This window comes from Scylla paramamosain, chromosome 32 (assembly GCF_035594125.1).
Source record: "Scylla paramamosain isolate STU-SP2022 chromosome 32, ASM3559412v1, whole genome shotgun sequence".
NCBI lineage: Eukaryota > Metazoa > Arthropoda > Malacostraca > Decapoda > Portunidae > Scylla > Scylla paramamosain.
Genome location: NC_087182.1, coordinates 6,158,448 through 6,180,646, shown reverse-complemented (window position 1 = coordinate 6,180,646; position 22,199 = coordinate 6,158,448). Strand labels below are relative to the sequence as shown.

At 45.4% G+C, this 22,199-nt stretch overlaps 1 protein-coding gene and 1 long non-coding RNA gene across 6 annotated transcripts in view; one reads left to right on the top strand and one right to left on the bottom strand.

The window, feature by feature from the left end:
* LOC135089150 (uncharacterized) overlaps window positions 1–17,216 on the top strand; it is a 48,643-nt gene extending 31,427 nt beyond the window's left edge. For both annotated transcript variants that reach the window (XR_010261396.1, XR_010261397.1), the window contains exons 2-4: window positions 13,436–13,703; window positions 14,486–14,610; window positions 16,612–17,216. This is a non-coding gene — a long non-coding RNA (uncharacterized LOC135089150). The remainder of the gene's footprint in view (window positions 1–13,435; window positions 13,704–14,485; window positions 14,611–16,611) is intronic.
* The window catches only part of LOC135089148 (klarsicht protein-like), a 321,886-nt gene that overhangs the window by 297,387 nt on the left and 2,300 nt on the right, over window positions 1–22,199 (bottom strand). The window lies entirely within an intron of this gene.

The window sequence follows — 22,199 nt, the reverse complement described above, 5'->3', positions numbered from 1 at the left end:
GGCTGCGATACTATGTCCTTGCCTCCTCATTGACTCCTTTCCCTGTGGTCAAGATACAGAGGCACCTTCCTTCCACCTTCCTAACTTGTCTCTGTGGTTCTAGTGACCTTGACGACCCATAAAACCACTCAAGATCGAGGCTACTCACTAAAACTCACTACGTCGCCAGCGCATAAGCAGCTCCCTCCCCCAGTTCTCCTCGAGCAATGGCCGTGGAGATGGCGGGGGAAAGTTGGGTTCGTTTTCCATCAGCGCGCGACCTCTAATATTCTCGTCAGGGTGATGGCGCGGCGATAGAACCCAGTCACCCAGTCGTCGTCCCAGTCGCCCAGTCGCTTTTTAAATCATGAAATTCGACCCATTAGGAAGCCTTAACGGAGGGCTGGAGGGGAAGGTGGGTGGGTGACACGTGGTAGTAGTTGGTGGCAAGTATTTTGAAACGCTTCTACGCCGCATCAGCACTACTTCAAAAGGCTCTAGTTGAAGCTACACCGGTTTTTTTTCGGGTGTTTCTACGGGTTTTAGGGACAGAGTAACAAGATTTCTACGTCATTAAGAGGAGAAACAGTCTTGAGAACCCGGCTAATCATCTCTGTGGCCTTTGAAGGTAAGTAGTGAAAGAGCAAGGCGTTTCTGTACACGGGCCAGTTTCGTCCTTTACCTCACTGTCACACTTTCTCTCATCGCATCACTGTCTCGTGCACCACCTGGCTCATGGAAGGGTTCACGGTGGGTGTGCTGCTGTGTTGGTAATGTTCCCTTGGCTCCGAGGAAACTAACGAGGAAAGACCATCACAGGAAGGAAAAATCTGAGTCTTATTGAGAGATGTAGAGGGAAGTGTTGGTTAATATAATACCAAGAAGTAATACTGCCAGCATCTCTCTCTCTCTCTCTCTCTCTCTCTCTCTCTCTCTCTCTCTCTCTCTCTCTCTCTCTCTCTCTCTCTCTCTCTCTCTCTCTAGTACTAAGAACTAGCACCGTCACTCTCCCCTCCCTCCCTCCATCTTTCTACACAGTACCAAGAACCAGTATTGCTAGCCATCCCTCTCTCTCTCTCTCTCTCTCTCTCTCTCTCTCTCCTCTCTCTCTCTCTCTCTCTCTCTCTCTCTCAGCAAATTACTCAGGTCAAGTGTCGTGTTCCTCCGCCCAGCGCAGCCACACACCGCAGCGTTAAGGCGTACCAATGCAGTGCCTGGCCAGCGTCCTTGCCTCCACAGACTGACCAGTATGAAAGTGGTGACATATAAGGCTTGTCTGGAAATCTGGCTCTCCCCTCAGGCCATCCAAACGTACTCACAGAAAACGATGAGATAACAGTACAGTGTGTAAAAAGGTCCATACTAAGAAACAGTTCTCCGTACCTCTTCTGTATTCAAAAGGCTCTAGTTGAAGTGACACGAGTCTTCAAGAGTGTTTTTTTTTTATGGTTCTAGTAACAGGTTAATAATATTTCTACATTATTAAGAGGGAAAACACTCTCGGGAACACGGCCAATCATCTCTGCGGCCTTTGAAAACTGTCGTGGTGAGAGAGCAAAACCTTCCTGAATATGGGCCTTTGTAACCCTTTGAGCTTCTAATGAGAAATATGGCATCTGTTACTTGGGTGTACATGGACCTGCTGAACTAAAGTGAAGGTGTTACAGGGACAAAGTTAGCAAGTGTGGGAAGTGGCGAGATATTAGAGTTTCAAGAGGAGGTTAAATTTATGGATGACAGCAGATGGGGAGTGGCCTGGCGCTGCTCCGAGTAAGCCGACTGGTTTGTTGTCATCTTGTCTTCTTATGTTCAAGAGGAAGGTTTCAAGACACTGATCCTCAAATTTTGCATAACCATTTTGACTACACTCTTTTCAACTGACACCTTCATTGGGGTTTTTTTATTATTTTCTTTTATTTTCCCTAGGCCAGTCTCTCCCATCATCAAAAAAAATCTATCACTCCTTTTGCTGTCAGTGTTAGCTTTCAAAAATATACTCCACACTCGCACCACAATACCTCACAATGCTTGAGCAACGTACCAACCACGGGAAAAACAGAGTGTGTAGTGACGTAACATACAACACTAAACACAAGTCACTGAGCCGCCAGTACGTCCCTCAGTCATTGTGAAGTACCACGCCGAGTCACGCCTGAACATGACCTATCCTATACCTCAGCCAGACGGACGCCAGCCAGCCGACAGCCCGCCACCGTCCGACCACCGTCTCCGCCACGTGAGATAAGCCTGAAGGGGCACGCCGGCCTTGCAACACAACCCCTTCAGCCCTACAACAGCGAGATCGTATGGAAGATTATATACGTGGTTCCTGTGTTACACCAATGTTACACGAGAGAGAGAGAGAGAGAGAAGAGAGAGGAGAGAGAGAGAGGAGAGAGAGAGAGAGAGAGAGAGAGAGAGAGAGAGAGAGAGAGAGAGAGAGGAGAGAGAGGAGAGAGAGAGAGAGAGAGAGAGAGAGAGAGAGAGAGAGAGAGAGAGAGAGAGAGAGAGAGAGAGAGAGAGAGACCGTTGAGTTTAAAGTGAGAACTATTTGATTACGTAAGCAGAGATCACTGGGGAGGCTGTTAGGGGTGGAGGAAGGAGCAAGGGGAGGAGGGGGAATAGAGACAGGCAGCACCAAGGGACAGAGAAAGAGAGAGATTATAGCGAAGAGGAATGATGGGGAGAGGAAGGAGAGCATGTGGAGGTCGATGAAGGGGTGAAGGTAAATCATTTGGAAGGTGGGCGTGGTTATGATGAGTGCAGGGTTTGGGTGCAGGAAGGGAGGACAGGTGTGGGCGTGAGTGCTGAAGGCGGTGTCATGAAGTGTGGGATGTGAAGCTGAGTTTATGAGCGTCAAAGGTATACGTATTGTGATGGAAGAGGAGGAGAACAAGGATTGATACGAACAGGGCAAGGAGATAAGATGAAGGAGGGGGAGGAAGAGAGGAGGAAAGAAAAAGGGAAGCAAAAGGAGAAAGAGAATGAGAGAAGATATGGAGAAGGAAAAAAAAGAGAAGAACAAGAATAAAAAGAACAAGAAGAACCAACAACAAGGGCTGCTACTACTACTACTACTATTACAGCTAAAACTACTACTTCGTATTTTGCAATGATTTTTCTTTCTCTTAATGGACTGGTATATATTTTCAAAGGCCACACAGATGATTACTATGATCCTTACGAGTGTTTCTCTCCAATGATATACAGAATTATTGTTAAACTATCACTACAACCATTAAAACACCCTTGAAAACCCCAAAAGATTCCACTAGAGAGACTCGAGAATGTTAAAACCAGAGATCGAGCGAAGAAAAGTTTGAGAACACGACCCAACGAGAGAAGGATGGCTGCCACAGAGGACACAGTGAGATGAGACAGGAACCGAGGACTGAGAGGAGGCGGGGTCGGAGGGTGCCACTAGGGTGCAAGGCGGACTGGCACATGGCAACGTTACAGCAATGAGTCAGCCAGTAATTTAATCAGCAGAACCGTTGAGGTCGGGTGGAGGACTGACAGTACGGAGGGGGAGTGAGTGAGGGTAAAGAGAGGAAAGGTGAGGGTAGAGAGAGGGAGAGGGTAAAGGCAGATCATGTGGGAAGCCTATACAAGCACACAACACTACTTGCCACCATAACCAGCACACACACACACACACACACACACACACACACACACTGCAACGACATGTTTATCCATTTGCGTCACCAGAAGCCACATCAATACCTGTATTTCCTGCTTTTTCCATACATATCGCTCCCCTATACACACCTCCCTACCTTTACCCTCCTAACACACACACACACACACACACACACACACACACACACACACCTGATCACTCTACTTGTTCCTCCTTCGATATTCCAAAGGTATGAAGGCTAAGAGCAAGCTTGGGTCTGGCAACTCCTGCTCAGCTTTCCCAAGTCCCCTTCTCCCCTAACCTAACGTCCCTGAATTCTAGGGTGCTGAATGGTTAAGTCTTAAAGTGTCTCTACCGCCTGCTCACTGGCCAGCCACACACACACACACACACACACACACACACACACACACACACACACATACACGCACATACACGCACTAACGATCTTTCTTCTTCATGATAAGAGGCAGGGGAACTGATGAATGTGTAAACAAAAATATACTCGGTCGAATGGTCTCTCTCTTCTATCTCTCTCTCTCTCTCTCTCTCTCTCTCTCTCCTCTCTCTCTCTCTCTCTCATCTCTCTCTCTCTCTCTCTCTCTCTCTCTCTCTCTCTCAGGAAGCAGCACACAGTCTACACCGCCTCTCTTCCTCAAACACAACCTCCTTCGAGTCTTTACACGGAAAAACTCTATAATCTACCAGAACTTTACGAGACGCGCCAATCACTTCAAAGGACAACGCGTTGGCGGTGGACGAGGCGCGGCTGGGACCGAAAAATTTCATCGTAAATCGCACCCAACTGACCTGAGGCGGGCTGGGTGTTGTCGGGGCTTTGCGTCGGGGGTCGGTCTGGGTTTAGCATTGACCGACGGAACCCCGAGGCGCCGACAAGGCCGTTCGTCCCTCCAGCCTGGCAGTCCCTCAACCAGTTTTGTAATGGGACGTGGAAGAATGAGGAATAGCAGTTATAAATTTCTCTTTCAGCCTTTTGTCTATAGCGGGATGAGTGATTGAGGTGCGGTGCGTGGGGGCCTCTCTCTCTCTCTCTCTCTCTCTCTCTCTCCTCCTCTCTCTCTCTCTCTCTCTCTCTCTCTCTCTCTCTCTCCTTCCCTGGCGGTGGTGAATCATAGCGTCAGGTCAGGCAGGCTACCTTCCATTAGCGCGGCGCCTTATTCCTCCTCCTCCTCCTCCTCCTCCTCCTCCTCCTCCTCCTCCTCCTCCTCCCTTCTGAGTCCGCTGTACCCTCACACGGGCCTCAGTCTCACCCACCCGCACACATCTTCACTACTGTAGCTGTTCGTACGGACTATAAATGATACTCCCTTTGTTCCTACAGTAGTGAGAGTGTTCTTTATTAGGTTAGGTTTTTTTCTATTACCCTACAACAAGAGTCTGAGGATCTCTTGATGTTTAAAACTCTTCATAAATTGAGGTTCTTTGACTAAACGATCCTTGTTACACCAGTTTCCAGTGATAAAGGAGACTGGATGATCTAACTGATATATTTAACCCTTTCAAAGCTCACATTTTTCCCTCCGATACCTATAACTTCTTAGACACTATTCTTGTGCTAAGCTTTTATAAATATTTCTGCAACATAAAGATAAGATTAACCTTCCATTTTCTCCTTCCTTTTCATGTGCCGCTATACAAACCATTTTTTACAGTGCTAGGAAGGTTAATGATGGTTAAGGATGGTCATAGCAGTAAACGGGTTAAATGTAGTTACTTATTTTCCGGAAGGTCGATATTAGTAAGGTCTTATAGAAAATGAGTATACTAGGAATCGAAGTCATAAGTCCAAGCAGGATGTACACAGACTAAAGGAAGAGTTAGGCAGGAACTGGTCCACAAATAGGGTAGTGGATGAGTGGAGCACGCTTGGGAGTCAGGAAGCGAACACACATGCGATAGAAAGCTTTAAATAATGAGATTTATGGAGGTAGATGAAAGGTGGTGGTGGGCAAACAGGGCTGCCTTGTGTAGACTGACTGGCTTTTTGCACACACACACACACACACACACACACACACTGGAAAGGGGAGAATGTTATCGCACACACATTGTTACCCTCCCCTCGTCTCAGCTTTCTTCTTCTCTTACACAGACCACTTCCAAAGCTTCTATTTTTCGTTCTTTTTTTCTTTTCTTTTTCCTGACTACTAGGTTACACATCCCGAGGGAAGGAGTGTGTATCAAAGTTATAAGACAATTCAAATTACTCGTACGTTTTTTTTTCCCCCTACCTGTTCTATTTTTAAGTAATGTTATTTCCTCTATTTTCCCCTTCAAAAACCTGACCTAACCTAACTTGTACTATTGGGGAAACCCTAATCTGGTATAAGAAATGCAGGAAAAATAGCGAAAAGTTGGTGAACTATTTTTACAGCAGAGAAAAATGTTAATCCTCAGGTAACAACACCGCTGATACACACGCAGAGAGAGAGAGAGAGAGAGAGAGAGAGAGAGAGAGAGAGAGAGAGAGAGAGAGAGAGAGAGAGAGAGAGAGAGAGAGAGTACTGCATTCCCATCACTCAAGCTTATACCAGGTCAAATGTTTCCCAATAATACGTGCTTAATTTCACAGGTGGCTCCCTTTGTTCTTCCTAACCACCACCACCACCACCACCACCACCACCACCACCAACTCAACCCTCTAAACGGTCAGCAAGCACCATTACTACACTATAACATCACCATAATAACCCTTTTAGTGCTAGTCTTAATATTTGTAACACTAAGAGCGGTATGAAAATAGAGTTTGCATGAACAGATGAACTAAAGGAAGGATACAAGATTAATTTTCTATTTTCTACGCTACGTGAATATTTAACTTCTTTTAGTATAGAAGTGTGTGATAACTTGCAAGGGGATTATGGGAAAAGAATGTGCGGCAGTGAAAGGGTTAAACATCACTCACTTGGATACGTATACAAATAAGAAGTTAAATATTTATACTAATACTACCAAAAATATATAAAACAGCAACTTTTTTCGAGTTTTTACCAGCCTTGCACAAAGCCACGATAGGACGGGTATGTTACTGGACACGTCCTTGCCCCCACCCCCCCCCACCCCCACCCTCACCCTCACCCCGCCCTTATCCTCACCCTCCCCCTCACCGCCACGACCTGCCCTCACACGCCACGCTCCACTTCACGCCCAGTTCAAAAGCCAATACGTCATCCCTACTGCAGGAGGAGCAGGAGGAGGAGGAGGAGGAGGAGGAGGAGGAGGAGGAGGAGGAGGAGGAGGAGGAGGAGGAGGAGGAGGAACAACGAAGGGCGACTTACTGAACACTGAACTTTCTTTAATCCTGAGTTTTCATGTTTTTTTTTTTGGAGAGAGAGAGAGAGAGAGAGGGAGAGAGAGAGAGAGAGAGAGAGAGAGAGAGAGAGAGAGAGAGAGAGAGAGAGAGAGAGAGAGAGAGAGAGAGAGAGAGACCACGGACACATAACGGTGGGACAGAACTTAGGCATTTCCGGTTTCCCTTTTCCTCCTCTTCCTCTTCCACCTCCTCCTCCTCCTCCTCCTCCCCCTCCTCCTCCTCCTCTTCCTCATCCTGCTGCGTGGAATTGACTCTCACCTGAACAATCACCTGCGTCAAGAGAAATCACAGTATTACGTAGCTATTCATAACCTAAATGACTATCTCTCTCTCTCTCTCTCTCTCTCTCTCTCTCTCTCTCTCTCTCTCTCTCTCTCTCTCTCTCTCTCTCTCTCTCACGCGACCTTCATGGCAATGTATACGCAGAGTTTCTAGATAAGATTTTTTTTTATCATTATTTTTGTATTTATTGTTTTCTTGCGGTACTTTCATGCTTCGTCTCTCTCTCTCTCTCTCTCTCTCTCTCTCTCTCTCTCTCTCTCTCTCTCCTCTCTCTCTCTCTCTCTCTCCTCTCTCTCTCTCTCTCTCTCTCTCGTTTTTCCACGCTGCTTATTTTGGCCTTATATTTATAGATCATTTATTAATCTATTATATGGTCTGGTACAGTAACGCGTGATAGAAAAATAATGTCCTTGCCGTGTGTGTGTGTGTGTGTGTGTGTGTGTGTGTGTGTGTGTGTGTGTGTGTGTGTGTGTGTGTGTGTGTGTGTGTGTGTGTGCGTGTGTGTCGCCTGGGCTTTGTGGTGGTGCCCCGGGGGTCGCCTGAAGCTAAGATCTGCCGGCATTCTTCGCTCAAACACACCACCACCACTACATCCTCAGGTCCCCTCACACTAATCACGTGACACCTGGGCAGCGCTTCACCTTCAACCACACACACACACACACACACACACACACACACACAGACTCAGTGCGATTCCCACCATGGTGCGAGCCATCAATCAATAGTATTTCCCCTCCTAGATTAGTCTTACCGTTAGGATTAATGTTAAGTTTTTCCCCATCCCCTATGTACATTTTCAGTTTGTCAACTGCCTAAATAATAAACCGTTTATTATTATTATTATTATTATTATTACACACACTCATGCCATCATCACACACCACTGTCCACATCAGTAAGTTCACCCATTAAGTTTCACACACTGGGCTTTTGGATTCACGTGAGAAATAATTGCATACTACCAAACGTTTCCTCAGTCGTGTGCTAATTTGACCCACGCAGTGTTGGATATAGTGACAGCGCTGAGCTCCAGAATAAACGGACATCCACACGACACAGCTCTCGTCGTCCGTGTCTGGTCAAGGCGAGAAAAAGCAGGAGGGGAATGGTGTATTGGTTCCTATGGAGAAGGGAACTTCCGTATCGCCACCTCAGACACTCATGGCCCCGCCCTGAGTCAACCAACGTGACGAAGGTCCTAGCCACACTTAAGAGGAAGAGGGTATATATATATAGTACACCTCACTCCTGCCGGGCCCCTACCTCACTTTTTACTCACAAGTGCCCCACCAGCATCCCTCTAACGGCTCTCCGGCAATCTCGTGAGGAACGCCAGCGGTCCGCGAGGCGTGACTCGGCTGGCAGCGGCGGAATCACGCATGGATTTGAAGGTCTTGAATCTTCATTGCAATCCCGCCAGGCTTAAGGAAGGCACGCCAGGGTGAGGACTCATCACTCATCACTCACCAAGCGTCAGTCTCGTGATCCCCGCAGCCCCAGTGTACACAATGCGCCTCCAACGGCGATCAAACTTTCTGTGAATTCAACTTCCGCGGGAGAAGACTTGTGGGATAAATTATTCGTAGAAGCTACCTTTGGCATGTATTTCTTAGTAAATCTTTGAAATTCTGTAATGTAGAACTGATGAACATGTATGGTACGTACAATGTTTTCTGTTATACTGTGTGCAACGTTAAAAACATCAATTTTCCCAAACGTATAATCAAAAGTAATCTCCGCGACCAAGAATTTCCCCGTGAGTCTTGCCTGCGGGACACACTGGCGGCGCTCACGGAAAAAGTACCACACAAAAACGTTGTCTGCTGGTGTGGCACCGTCCCTCGTGTTCCGGCGGGCTAATGGACATCACCTCGCTGCCTTGGGGAGGGAGAAGAAAGGCACTTGTAGGAATGGGTTCGAGATTAAAACCAGATACAGGGAACAGTCCTGGCAGAAACTGGTTCACAAATAGGGCGGCGGAATGAGCGAAATGGAGCCAGCCGCGAGTAGCCACGCAGTACACGCAGACACGACAGAAAGCCTTGGAGAGAAAGGCCTGATAGATTTATGGCTGATGATGACAAGTACTAGCTTTGAGTAGACCGACTGATCTTTTCACAGCCTTAAGCTCTTGTATACGCTGCCCCACTCAACCTCAGCCTCTATGAAAACACCCCATAACTTGTCGCCTCTCCACCAGGTCCCTCCTATACTTCACCTTCCTCTCCCATTCCTCACCTTCACTTTCGTCTCTTTAACCTCTCACTTTCTCCCTTCATTCATTAGCCCTTATTTGACTGCCTCATCCCAGCCTCTCCCCAACTCCTCTCTGGGTCGCAGTATGTATCGTCTCTCCGTCTCCCACCTTTCACTAACTTCCCACGTCTTTTCTTTTTCGTCCTTCCCCCCTCCTGGTAACGACTCTCTCCCATCACTCAAGCATTCATGAATACACAAGGCTCCTCCGCACACCAACACTTGCCTAACGCTCTTTGGTACAGCCGCGGCCTCTACTCTCTTCACACTGAGGCCAAAGATACGATGAATGCAATGAGGTGAATGGATAGGTAGGTGGGGAGGGACCTTACTTTGCCCTATCCTGTTCTTCTACACATACTTTACTAATGGCAGTAGGTAGTGTAGCAGATACCTTTCTTACTGACCAACAAGTATCTTAATATATCTAGTAAATTTGCCTATTTCTCCTATGCCAATCCGAGGGGCCTAGAACATTGACCTTATCCGGTTCAAAAGTTCACCTTGTATCCCCCTTGCCGTCATGAGAACGTTCACATTTGTCTTTTATTTTATTAGATACCTGCTTCTTTTGTTCAAGCGTCTATGCCTCCAAGCGGAAACAAAATTATGATCATTACTTTAGTGACAGCTGGTGAAAAACACGCCTTAGCTTGCCCCCAGATCACATCAGTATTTGGGAGTGTGGATTACAAGGTTTAGGGGGCGTTAGGCTTAAAAGAACCCCTAGTTTTCAGTTTGCTCACCACTACAGGCTTCTCGAGTGTCTCCGGGGTAACAATAACACGAGAAGAATAACACGTCTATCTTAAAAGCCTCGGAGGTTGTAAAAAAAAAAAAAAAAGAAAAAAAAAAAATCTCTCTCTGGGGTCAATTAAGGGCGTGAACTCAGTAGAAGATATACAAAGACTGTTTATGGTGTGCTTACTTACGGCTGTTACTCCGCCTCCCCCTCCTCCTCCTACCCTGCTTCTCCCTCCTCCACCTCGAAGTCAATGCCCTGTTGTGTCGGCCTAAGTATAGCAAAGCCTCTGTGTGTGTTGTGTGTGTGTGTGTGTGTGTGTGTGTGTGTGTGTGTTGGAGGGTGGTCGCAGCAATAATAGTAATAGTGGCGTTGATATGATCTCAGTAGTATCTAATAGTAGTAGTAGTAGTAGTATAGTAGCAGTAGTAGTAGTAGTAGTAGTAGTAGTAGTAGTAGTAGTAGTAGTAGTAGTAGTAGTAGTAGTAGTAGTAGTAGAAGCAGCAACAGAATGGGTGATAGCAATCTTAACACCATTAGTAGCAGCAACATTAGCCGTACCAGTAGCAGTAAGACACTATCAGGCAAGAACATTCAAGACCACACCAACAAGACTGCACTGGTGTTCGCCCTTCCCTGGACGGACAGATTGAGCGAGATGGACGCGACAAATGAGAGTACCAGGTAAGGTGCTGGCGGCGAGTGAGAGCTGACCAACTTTCTCGTCGCGCCAAGGTCCAGTCCTGCCTCTCTTCACCGTTGTGGTCACTCAGGGAGGACAAAAGGGGTGGGAAGAAGGGAGAGAATGCGAGTGACAGAAAGAAGAGTGAATGGCGAGGATAGGGAGGTGTTTGGAGGCCAGAGTGTGAGGCCGGAGTGTGAGGTGTGAGGCTGCAGTGTAAATTGTTAGGAGGCCACAGTGAGGCTTGGGTGTAAGGTGTTAGGAAGCCAGAGTGTGAGGATGGAGTGTGAGGCTGCAGTGTGAGGTGTTAGGAGGCCAGGGTGAGTGTAAGAGAGCAGCACCTTACACGTAGAGCTCACAGGTGTGAAGGAGAGGTGCTCAGGTGTGCAGGTGAAGGTAAACACATCAATAATTCTCGCTCTCCTTCACATTTGTAAGTTCTTCCTTAAGCATACCTAACAAGCAGACATGTTTACCTCCAGCCTTTTTTCACTCCCTTAAAAAACCTATTACCATACTGCGGCAAGCCACTCCTGCTGTATAGTTAGAGTCAGAAATCAATTACGTTAGTGGGATTCTCTCTCTCTCTCTCTCTCTCTCTCTCTCTCTCTCTCTCTCTCTCTCTCTCTCTCTCTCTCTCTCTCTCTCTCTACCGAATTCACGATAACATGTACCCATTTTTTTTCACTTTTTTTTCAGGAAGTTTCACGTTCCTTTCTTGCTAAGTCAGTCAATAACGGATAAAACCATGCGAGTTCTTTTTTTCCTCTCTCTCTCTCTCTCTCTCTCTCTCTCTCTCTCTCTCTCTCTCTCTCTCTCTCTCTCTCTCTCTCTCTCTCTCTCTCTCTCTTTTCCCGCCAGCCAGGTACAGCTCAGGTGGGTCTGGGTCTGGCCGGCGCCACACGCCACCCTCTCAGAGCAAGTTTTCCATACAAGCTCGTGCAACACTTTCAAGATCTCTTAAACCTTAACGACCTTTGCTATACTAGTGAGGCACGACCCCCCGAATATGGAAAGCTCCAATGGTTCAGGGTGGTGGTGGTGGTGGTAGTGGTGGTGGTGGTGGTGTCTCCATTTCTGAATCAAGAGGCAGCAGTTTACCAAGTTTTTAAGGGGCAAACTTCACAGATGGAGGACCAACATCTTTTGAGACGAAATCTTGTCGAAACCTCGATTTTTGTGGTCATTAAAACTTCGACCCTGCTGTTTTTTTCTCTCATTTTATTATTTCATTAGGTTTAGAGAGTGAGTGAGTGAGCGAGTGAGGTGGTAGGTGGGAGGGTGAGGCAGTAACAGTACAGGCTGGATGGTGAATAAGATAGTGAGTCCTGTGAGTGAGTGAGCAGATGGGTGAAACAGTAGAAAGTTGGATAGTGAGTAGGTTCAGTGAGGTTAGGTTAGGTTCAGTTTAGTTTAGGTTAGGTAAGGTAGCACAGTAGGTTAGATAGTATAGTAGGTTAAGACAGAAGAGAGTTCAAAGGTGATTAGACTGATTGAGCAGATGGGTGGTTAATGCAATGTAAGTATGGAGGGTTGGGCGGTGAGTGGATGGGTGGGTGAGGCAGTGGTGGGTGTGGTGGGTGTGGTGGGTGGGCGAAGATAAGAGGCAAGTGTGGCGTGGACTGCTGGAACAGGTTTGTGGTCAGTTGTAGCCAGTGACACCTGAGGAATGGGCGACAGTCACCTACGGGAATGGGAATTTTTAGCAGAGGTCGACTGCTCATCCCCTGAACTCCCCTGACCTGCTTGACGCAACACGTTCAGATACTGGAGAGTTTCACCTTAGGATTACTGCAATTAAGCTTTTGTAATAGTAACAGTAGCAAAGGTCATGGTGGCGGTGGCGGTGGTGGTGGTGTACATTATTTATTTACTTTTTTTCCTACACACACGTTACTGTTCGATATCTGTCAGCAAAATTAATACATAAACAAACAAACAAACAAACAAACAAATAAATAAATAAATAAATAAAATACTGCGTGTCCTTGTCAAACCCTTTCACTGTATTTATATTCTGCATGAAACGGTCAACTGTGACCTGAGAGAGAGAGAGAAAGAGAGAGAGAAAGAGAGAGAGAGAGAGAGAGAGAGAGAGAGAGAGAGAGAGAGAGAGAGAGAGAGAGAGAGAGACCCACACTACCGCCACAAGACACCGCACCCTGTTCCCAGCTGTGAGCCTCTACCCTCAACACACTACCGCATTCCTCCACTCTTGCGAACATCGGCTTTGTCAACTGTCACTCCTGCTATTATAAAGCCGAGATCAAACAGCATCAACGAGACAAACTTCACTAAAACACCGTGATAATGTAATATTTCTGATAACCGGAGGACGTAACATGGCAGGCTATCCAGATCCCCCCCCCCCTCTCTCTCTCTCTCTCTCTCTCTCTCTGGATAGTCCCTGGTCCAGCATTGTCCTATCACGAGACGTCCTCTGCCTCACACTACCAGCATGCGAACACAAGGCAGCCTGACCTCAATACCTAACCTAACCTATACCTTCACCAGACGACGCCGTGACCCCCGCAGCCTCCCCTGACGGTCCCACAGGTCACGGAAAATCGTTCACTTATTTCCTGTGGTCAGAATGAAGTGGAGCATTTTTTAGCGGAGTAAAGAATGGCTGCTCTGGTCTCCATGGCTACGACTCGACCTGAACGTCCCGCCTGACCACCTGACCGCAAGCTGCCTTTCGCCTCGCTACTCCCGCCACAGCCACTGCCATTAACATATTCACGTCCACCATCGATTGCTGCAACTTGAGGTGAAAAAAAAGGTCAGTGTTCTATGCAGACTACCCTCCCTTAACCCTTTCAGTGAGGATATTTTTTCCATAATCCTCTAGCATTTTCCAGATATATTTTTGTACTAGAGTATATTATTTTGTAGCACAGGAAATAGAAAATGAACATCTTATTCTTTCTATTCCCCATATGTCCGTGAAAATTATACTCTATACTGCTCTGAATGTTATCAAATACGACCATAGCTGTGAAGGGGTTTTAAAATAATCATTCAACCTAACCTAACATTTGCATAAGAATATTCTAGTTCACCACTGATCGTGAAGAACTTCACGAGAAAAAAAAAAAAAAGGGGGGGTGAGTATTTCCCCCCTCGCAAGGCAGTACTTGAGCAATTAATACAACCAGACCTTATTTTTCTATTAGCAAAAATATCTACAAATCCACTAGTGACTGGCAGAAACTTAATGCAAAAAAACATGTGTCAGTACTCTTTTTATCAAATTCTCTGAACTCTCCCTCTCTCTTACAAGAAAATGTTCGTGTGCTTAACCCTTTCACTACCAGACGAGTTTTTCTTCCCATAATCACCTACAAGATTTCTATTATTCCCCACCAACAAATTTTTATCCTATAACCACCAGTAAGTTCTATTTTTCCCATAATCATTTTTTTTTTACACCACAGTCACTACAGTTTTTTTTACATCACCCACAAGTTTTTTTTAGACATTTTTCCTTAACAGTCTCGTAAAGCAGTCCGGCAGCTGAAAAGAGACAAAATTAACCTCGCTCTCTCATAACGCAACCCGCAGTACTGATCCCCGGGCGTCTGTGTGTCTGTCTCGCCGAAAAGCCTGGATGCATTCACCTGGCGTCTTCTTAACTGGATGAGAGAAGTCAGAGAAGTCCCATAAGTCAGGCTGGAAAAACGATGCAGGTACAGTCACGGTCAGAAGTCCAGAAACATACCAGACTCACTTTTTGCGTCTGGAGTGTGTGATGTGTTGGTTTGTTTTAACTCTTTCATTATTTGACACAAGGTTCTTTGATGATAAACTACACAGGTATCTTCTTTTAAGCTCTACAGCCGCCTCTGAATATGTTACTGGCTATGTATTGGGTAAACTATTCTTGTAATCTATTTGCCTTTCTTGTAGGTTCTTGTAAAGATTTCATGTAGTGCTTCCTGTGGTGTGAACTGTTGCTTGTCGCAGGGAAAGGGCTAGGTTAGTGTTGGGTACTTAGAACACCTGCTCTTTTAATCGCATTTTTCTTTCTTGTGGGCGTTTGTATATGTTTTGTACAGGTCTCCTAGTGTTATGAAAGTGTTAAGTCCTCTGGTCCCCGGAAAGCCTATCAGTTGTCAAAGTTTGTATGGTACTCAATTAGAAAACGTACTCCTATAATCGCATTTTCTTCCTTTCTTATTTTTTAAGTGGTTTTAAGTGTCTTGTACAGGTCTTCTAGTGTTGAGGTGTATATCGCATTGAAAGTATTAATTCCTCTGGTCCCCCGAAGCGCCTATCAATTGTCAGGATTTGTATGAAGATTGTCAGCTTATCATAGAACTTAAGATAGCAAACACAAAACACAAGAGGAAAGAAGAGCAGGTTACTCGACTTGTGATGACTAATGATAACTAACCGGCCACATCTTCACAAGGCCATGGCGTCGTTAGGTACAGTCAAGGTTATACAGTAGATACAAAAATGGAAAGAAAAAAATAATAGTAGTATAGCTAAATGTGATTCCAAGGCTGTTCATGATAAACTAAGCTATCTAAAAATACATGTAAGGTAATTTGGGTGGTGTGTGTGTGTGTGTGTGTGTGTGTGTGTGTGTGTGTGTGTGTGTGTGTGTGTGTGTGTGTGTGTGTGTGTGTTTTGTGAATCATGGTCAATACTAAGTGACATCTGGTGTGTGTCTGTCTCGTCAGCAGAATCTGTCTATATTGACTTTCCTCTGCTAACATTGACAGGAACTTCACACACACACACACACACACACACACACACGCACACACACATGATATCGACAAAGATGCACAGAGAATTCCACGTTTCTCTTCCCTCCTTTATTCACGGATCCTCTCTCGCTTATTCAACCGATATTTTTTGGCACAGATAGCAATGGTGAGCATCAGAGGATTACCACACTTTCCTCATAGCCTGTCCAAAATCCGGCTCACCTCCCGGCTCATACCACACCAAATTAGGAACACGCTAGTCACCTGGTACTCATACAGGCGGAGGTAAAGGTACTGCAGTGTGGGCAGTGTAAAGAATTCAGCTCTTTATGTTCATGGTTACTCAATGACTGGACCCTGCAACCACTGAGGACGATTCGTAAGAAAATAAGAAAATAAGTGAAGTTATGCTGTCATCCATAAATTTCTCTGATCTTCTTTTAAAGCTCCCTAGTGACTCGGGAACATAAGGAAATAAGGGAAGATGCAAGAATACGTCATCTATAAATTAAAGTTCCCTAGTGACTCGAGATAAGAATAAAAAAAAATTAAGGCAAGAACACAAGAAAATAAGGGAAGGATTCGGAACAATGTAACTTATATTTTGACATTTGTAAGGGATGAACAATGGCACAGACGCCATAACATCCTACAGACAAGCGGCCATCATTTCCTTCTATTATGATTTCTAAATCTTACTAAAAATTATATGATCCAAGTTTACTGTATAAAAATTGAGACACCAATGACTGCAAACACAACTGATCCAATACTTCATTCTTTTCATAATCTACTTTTATTTCTTGCCCGTAAAATTACACAGGGTTATTCAGATGTCACAATGCCATTCCCATTCAACAAGATGACCCAAGATTGTCCCAGGACTGCGCCTCTTGGTTACTCTTGCTGCGTAACGACCACTAACCAACCAACCAAAGCTGCGTCTGTTAACACTATTCTTCCTTTTTTCAGCTGCCTGCGTTCCACGTGTAACCAGCAAGAAACCTTAGTCTGACCTGCAGTGACTGTCCTGAGGCTTCGTAAGGCTGGCTGTGGTAACCCTGAATTAAATGAGGACGGAACGAGCAGGACGGAGCGAGCAAAGAAAAAAAAAATAGAAAACGAGAAGAAAAGTGAAATAAGGAGAAAACAAGAGAAGAAAAAATAAAAAAGAACAAAGGAAAACGAAATAAGAAAAAGAGAAGGAAAACGAAATAAGAAAAGAAGAGAAAACGAAAGAAGAAAGCAAGAGAAGAATAACGAAGAAAGAAAAAAAAACGAAATAAAAAAAATTAGAGAAGGAAAAGGAAACCAAACAACAACAGAAACACTGCAACAACTCGGTCAAGACACAGCTGGTCGCCAAGGAGAAGGCAAGACAAAGACAAAAAAGGAATGAAAACACACCTACGCAAAAAGCATCTCCTTTCCTCACTACAGACTGCAATTCCACAACTGAGTCCCCGTGGATTAATTTCATACATGTGGATTGATACCGGCTAAACGTGACCTTCCATGAGGCTGTTCACTAATCCCGTTCAGTGTTGAGAAAAAAAATATATGTGATGGGGATTATTTTTTTTTCTGTCTGCCTCATTCTTTCACCTCAGCAACGGTCTCGCCAGATGGGTTGGTGAGGGGTCGCCTGCTGCTGCACCGAGGAAGTGAGGGAGAGAGGGAGAGAGGGAGCAGTACCAGTGTCTTATCAAGGTTCTGCCACTCATGCACCTTCTCCAGCAGCTTGCCAACAGCTCCATCTCAACACCAGTTATGGTTATGTACTCTACGCCAATTGCTTTAGATAAATAATCGAATACAGCAACGTAACTGTCTGGCAACTCTGAGCATCGTAAGGTCTCCCTCCCTCCCTCTCACCTCGCTGCTTGCTGCTTGAGTTCACAAAAGGCCTTTAAACTATTAAAGCTACACTAACTAACCAGGTAACGACCATCATAACATAGCAGATAAGAGTGAAAACCAGTCTTCGCCTCACTACCACACACGCCAACACTCAGCCCCATTTGTTGCTCCGTTGCAAGCACAGACACGGTGGGTTCTCAGGCCCCGTCATCAGTGGGTGGTTCTCTCCCCCATCCCCGCTCCCCGCCGTCCACTTGCTTGCCTTGGACCAACTCACTCACTCCTGACATTCCGGGAAATTATGAATACTGACCAGGTGATGGACCAAAGGAAAAATATGCATGTAGCAGATCTATACAGCTCTGAAATGTGTGTATATATGACACATTCACCGCTACCACTGCACTATTGGCTTTCCGTGCCACGTCGCCAGAGATGCAGTAAATAATCTAACCCTGTGTTTATTACCTATGTGACTTTTAGATCCGTATTCTTAAAGAGCATCTTAATGTAACAACTTCCAACAGAATACACTGGAAGTCATGCATTTACTCAATTTAACAAGACTGCCGTAGGGGAAAAAACACCATAAGAACCTAACTAGTAATATCTGCGGTCACTAAAAATAATAACGAAACACCACAACGTCTGAGAACACAATGGTAAGAATGTGAGAGGGACATGTGGTGGCGTGGACAGGGGACGAGCACACAGCGTCATAAATAGGCCAACATTCGCCATTCTACAGCGACTCCCGAAGGTGACTGGACTAGATTTCCCCGCCACACCACACACCACGCCTCGCACGCCTTACACCGATGCTCAGGTGGACACAAATGGTGGAGTGGATGTTGGATGTGAGTGGAGGAGAGGCTGGACTCAGCATACGGGTGGCAGGATTAAAGAGGACCTCTCGACCCCGAAGACCACGGCCAGGTGTTGCAGAATGGGAGGTTACTGGGGGACTCGAGCCAGCCTTACCTTGCACAGCGGTGGTTGGGATGAGGCAGTGGTGGACGGCACGGGGGCTACGTAGACAGCATAACACCCTCCAGGGAGCACAGTGATTATACGTGTTCAACTTCGAACCGGCACCACACCACGAACAGAGCAGACCCCGCCAGGCCAACTGACGCCGTGGCCACCTCACACACCAGCTTCAGGCCTCGTTCTCCTAGCACCACGAGTCACCCAGCTGTGTCACACGCTTCACCACATCGTTACGCACACTTTAGAGTAAATCCTCGAGTAGTAAAGCACTCCAAATAGACCAGATTTCCCTTTCAAAGGAAAAGAAAACAGACGGGCGGCATCCCCTCCCGTCCAACAGGATGGCCCACGCCAGACTGACGCAAGTTCGCTTGAGACAAACCATCAACCGATAGCACGCGAGTTACCAATTCACCTTTCAGACGCTGCCTTACTGCTGCTCACCACCTCACCCTCACTTGTCCCCGCAGCCTCCTTCACCTGACCACCCCACCGACCCTAACACACACTATCTGTAGAAGGACTCTCTCACAGCCCCCCAGAACGCCTCCGATGTCTCAGGAACAGCTCCCACAAACACACCCTCCGTGGAGAATGTATAGTTTTGCCGATCTTAATTTTTTTCTTAATGTTGCAGTAATGTCGGAAATCATAAGGTTAACAACACACACACACACACACACACACACACACACACACACACACAGAGAGAGAGAGAGAGAGAGAGAGAGAGAGAGAGAGAGAGAGAGAGAGAGAGAGAGAGAGAGAGAGAGAGAGAGAGAGAATGGTAAACAAAATAATAATAATAATAATAATAATTATAATAATAATAATAATAATAATAATGATAATAAAATTATTATTTGCATTATTGTTATCATTATTATTATTATTATTATTATTATTATTATTATTATTATTATTATTATTATAATATTAACAATAATAATAATAATAAAAAGACGACGAAGAAGAACAAAAACAAGAACAAGAACAAGAACAAGAACAAGAAGAAGGAAGAGGAGGAGGAGGAGGAGAACGATGACAACAACAACAACAACAACAACAACAACAACAACAACAATAATCAGTAGCAACAGAAGCAGCAGTAACAGGACCATCAGCATTACCTGACTTTAGAGCACCCTCGTCACGTGACTGGCACCGGGGTCAGGCATTGCACAGGTAGGAGCCTCAGTTCTGCGTAATAAAACTGGCAACACAGAATTCCACGCTCGCCAAACCCCTGATGTCGTGAGGGCTTTAATAGCTAACAATTGTAGTGTGACTTTGCAAAGGTTAGTTTTTTTTTTTTTTTTATCTCTATCTTTTTGTTTATGGCTGAAATATTTTTTTGAACACCTACTCTCTCTCTCTCTCTCTCTCTCTCTCTCTCTCTCTCTCTCTCTCTCTCTCTCTCTCTCTCTCTCTCTCTCTCTCTCTCTCTCTCCTTTCAAAATAAAAGCGTCGATAATGATAACACGCTAAGCATTTTTATACATTTCTTTTTCAAGCTTAAAATAATTTCCTTAATCATAAGTTTAATCATAATCATAATGGATTTTACGAAACAAAGCTTCTCTTCCTCCCTAATCGCATTAATAAAGACGATGATTCAACGAGTTTAGCATTTTTTTATTTATTTTTTAACATTAAGAGAGCCAAGGAGATATTTTTGTTTTATAATTATTTCTCATTTACATTCCCAGTTCCCACCAAAAAGGATCCAGCCGTCTTAATTTTGGCAGCGAGACTTTTTTCCTCTCCTTTTTCTTTTCTTTTTCCATTTTTAAGTTTAAGAGATTCAACATTTTTTTATACATATATTTTATTCATTCGTATTTCTCATAAAGGCCAAAGCAAGGCTCATAGGCCCTGCTGAGCCTCCACAGAGGAAGCCAGCGTACAGCGATACATCATCGTCATCGCCTCCACAGTTTTTTGAATTTTAACAGTTTATTGACAAAGATGTATACATGAAGAAATGAGTGTAGGAACATTACAATTAAATTACACAACAAAACTCAATGGCCTACACACTGGCAGGCCACGAGATGCCGTCAACGAGGCGGTGAAAGGTTTCCTGTGGCAGTGTCTTGGGCTAGTTTCCACCGGTGCGATGGCCAGTGTGGGGTGGGTGGTTGCAAGCCTGAAGCAGCTTGAGTTAATACAGAGCAAGGTCCATACACTGAAACATTTCACCGCCGCACCTCCAATACATCCAAAAGGCTCTAGTTGAGGTGACACGGGTTTTAAGGGTGTTATTATAGTTCTAGTGACAGATTAACAAGTTTTCTACAATATTAATAGCAGAAACACTCTTGAGAATCCGGCTAGTCATCTCTGTGGCCTTTGAAAATAGTCGTGGTGAGAGAACAAAGTGTTTCTGAATTCTGCCTCGGGTGTTCTGTGCTGCTGGTAATGTGTTTCGGACAGGTTGCTGTTGCGCGCGAAATGTCCGTAAAGTATCATTAAGACTAGTATAATAATAACTTTTAAACTTTTATGTAGTGAGATGTTTTTCCTCCCATACCCCGAGACTGTATAACATGCCCCGCTACACTGCTCATAAACGGACCAATAGAAGATATCGCATAGAAGCCACCACCACCGCCACCACCACCACCACCACCACCACCACCACCACCACAACCAACACTACTACATTTATCCTCAATACACACCTACGTAAACAAACCCAGAAAAGACAACCCGAATCACTACAGACCATGAGGGAAGCAGACAGCTCTCCGCATGTGTGTGATTACCTTCCCTCATCTAAAGCAGATCATAACAAGTTTGTCTTGAGGCCACGCCTTGCATCCCATATGGCGCGATACACGAAGCTCCAGCCACACCTTTATGACCTTGAGACGGCAATGGACAGGTGGTGTAGGGTCAAGCAGGGAGCGATTGTGGCAGGGAGAAGGAAGGGAGGGGGGTGGGGGGCGGACAGGGAGGCAGGGGGATCAAGGCCTCGCGACACAGTGCTCGTCCCAGGTGTAGGTTCTGTGACCCTCTGTACCTGTGTGTGTCTCGGCATGCACCTCGCACCACACCGGGGACTGCACGGACTGCTAATGTATCTGTGGTATGTCTCTTTCTTTCTCTCCTTGGCGCAGAGTCGTCAGATGTTGCCGGGGCACATGACAAGCCTTTGCTGCCCACGGCTTTCATTTTAGTTGGGTAGATAATGGAGTTCATCATGCAAAGCCAAAGTGCCGCTAGATGTTTCATTATGCAAGACCAAATTATCACTGTTCCAGTGGCTTTGTTATTGTGGTTTTGTTATTATGAAGAGCTGCAGATCAATAGCTGTTGTTTGCTCTTTCTTTGAGTTCTTTTGAGTTGCTATCTGATGGACTCCCTGATTTTCTTTTCGTAATGCCGCTAGATAACTCATCAAGCAAGACTAAGAGACCTTTGTTCTAGTGGCTTTGATGTTATGGTTTTGTTATGAAGTCTCGTTAAAGATGAGTAAGTGTTCTTTGCTCCTCCTTTGAGTTTTTTTTTTTTTTTTTTGAGCTGCTAATTTTCCATTCTTAACGCCACTATTTAAGGAGGGTACTTAGAAACAGAGCTATGGCGCCGCAGGGAGGTCATATGGTGCAGGCTAGGGCTAAGAGAGAGCGCTACCTTTCCCACCGAGGAGGCGCTCTCTCGTAACCAGACATTATCCAGGAATAAACAGCCTTCATGAGGGAGAAAGT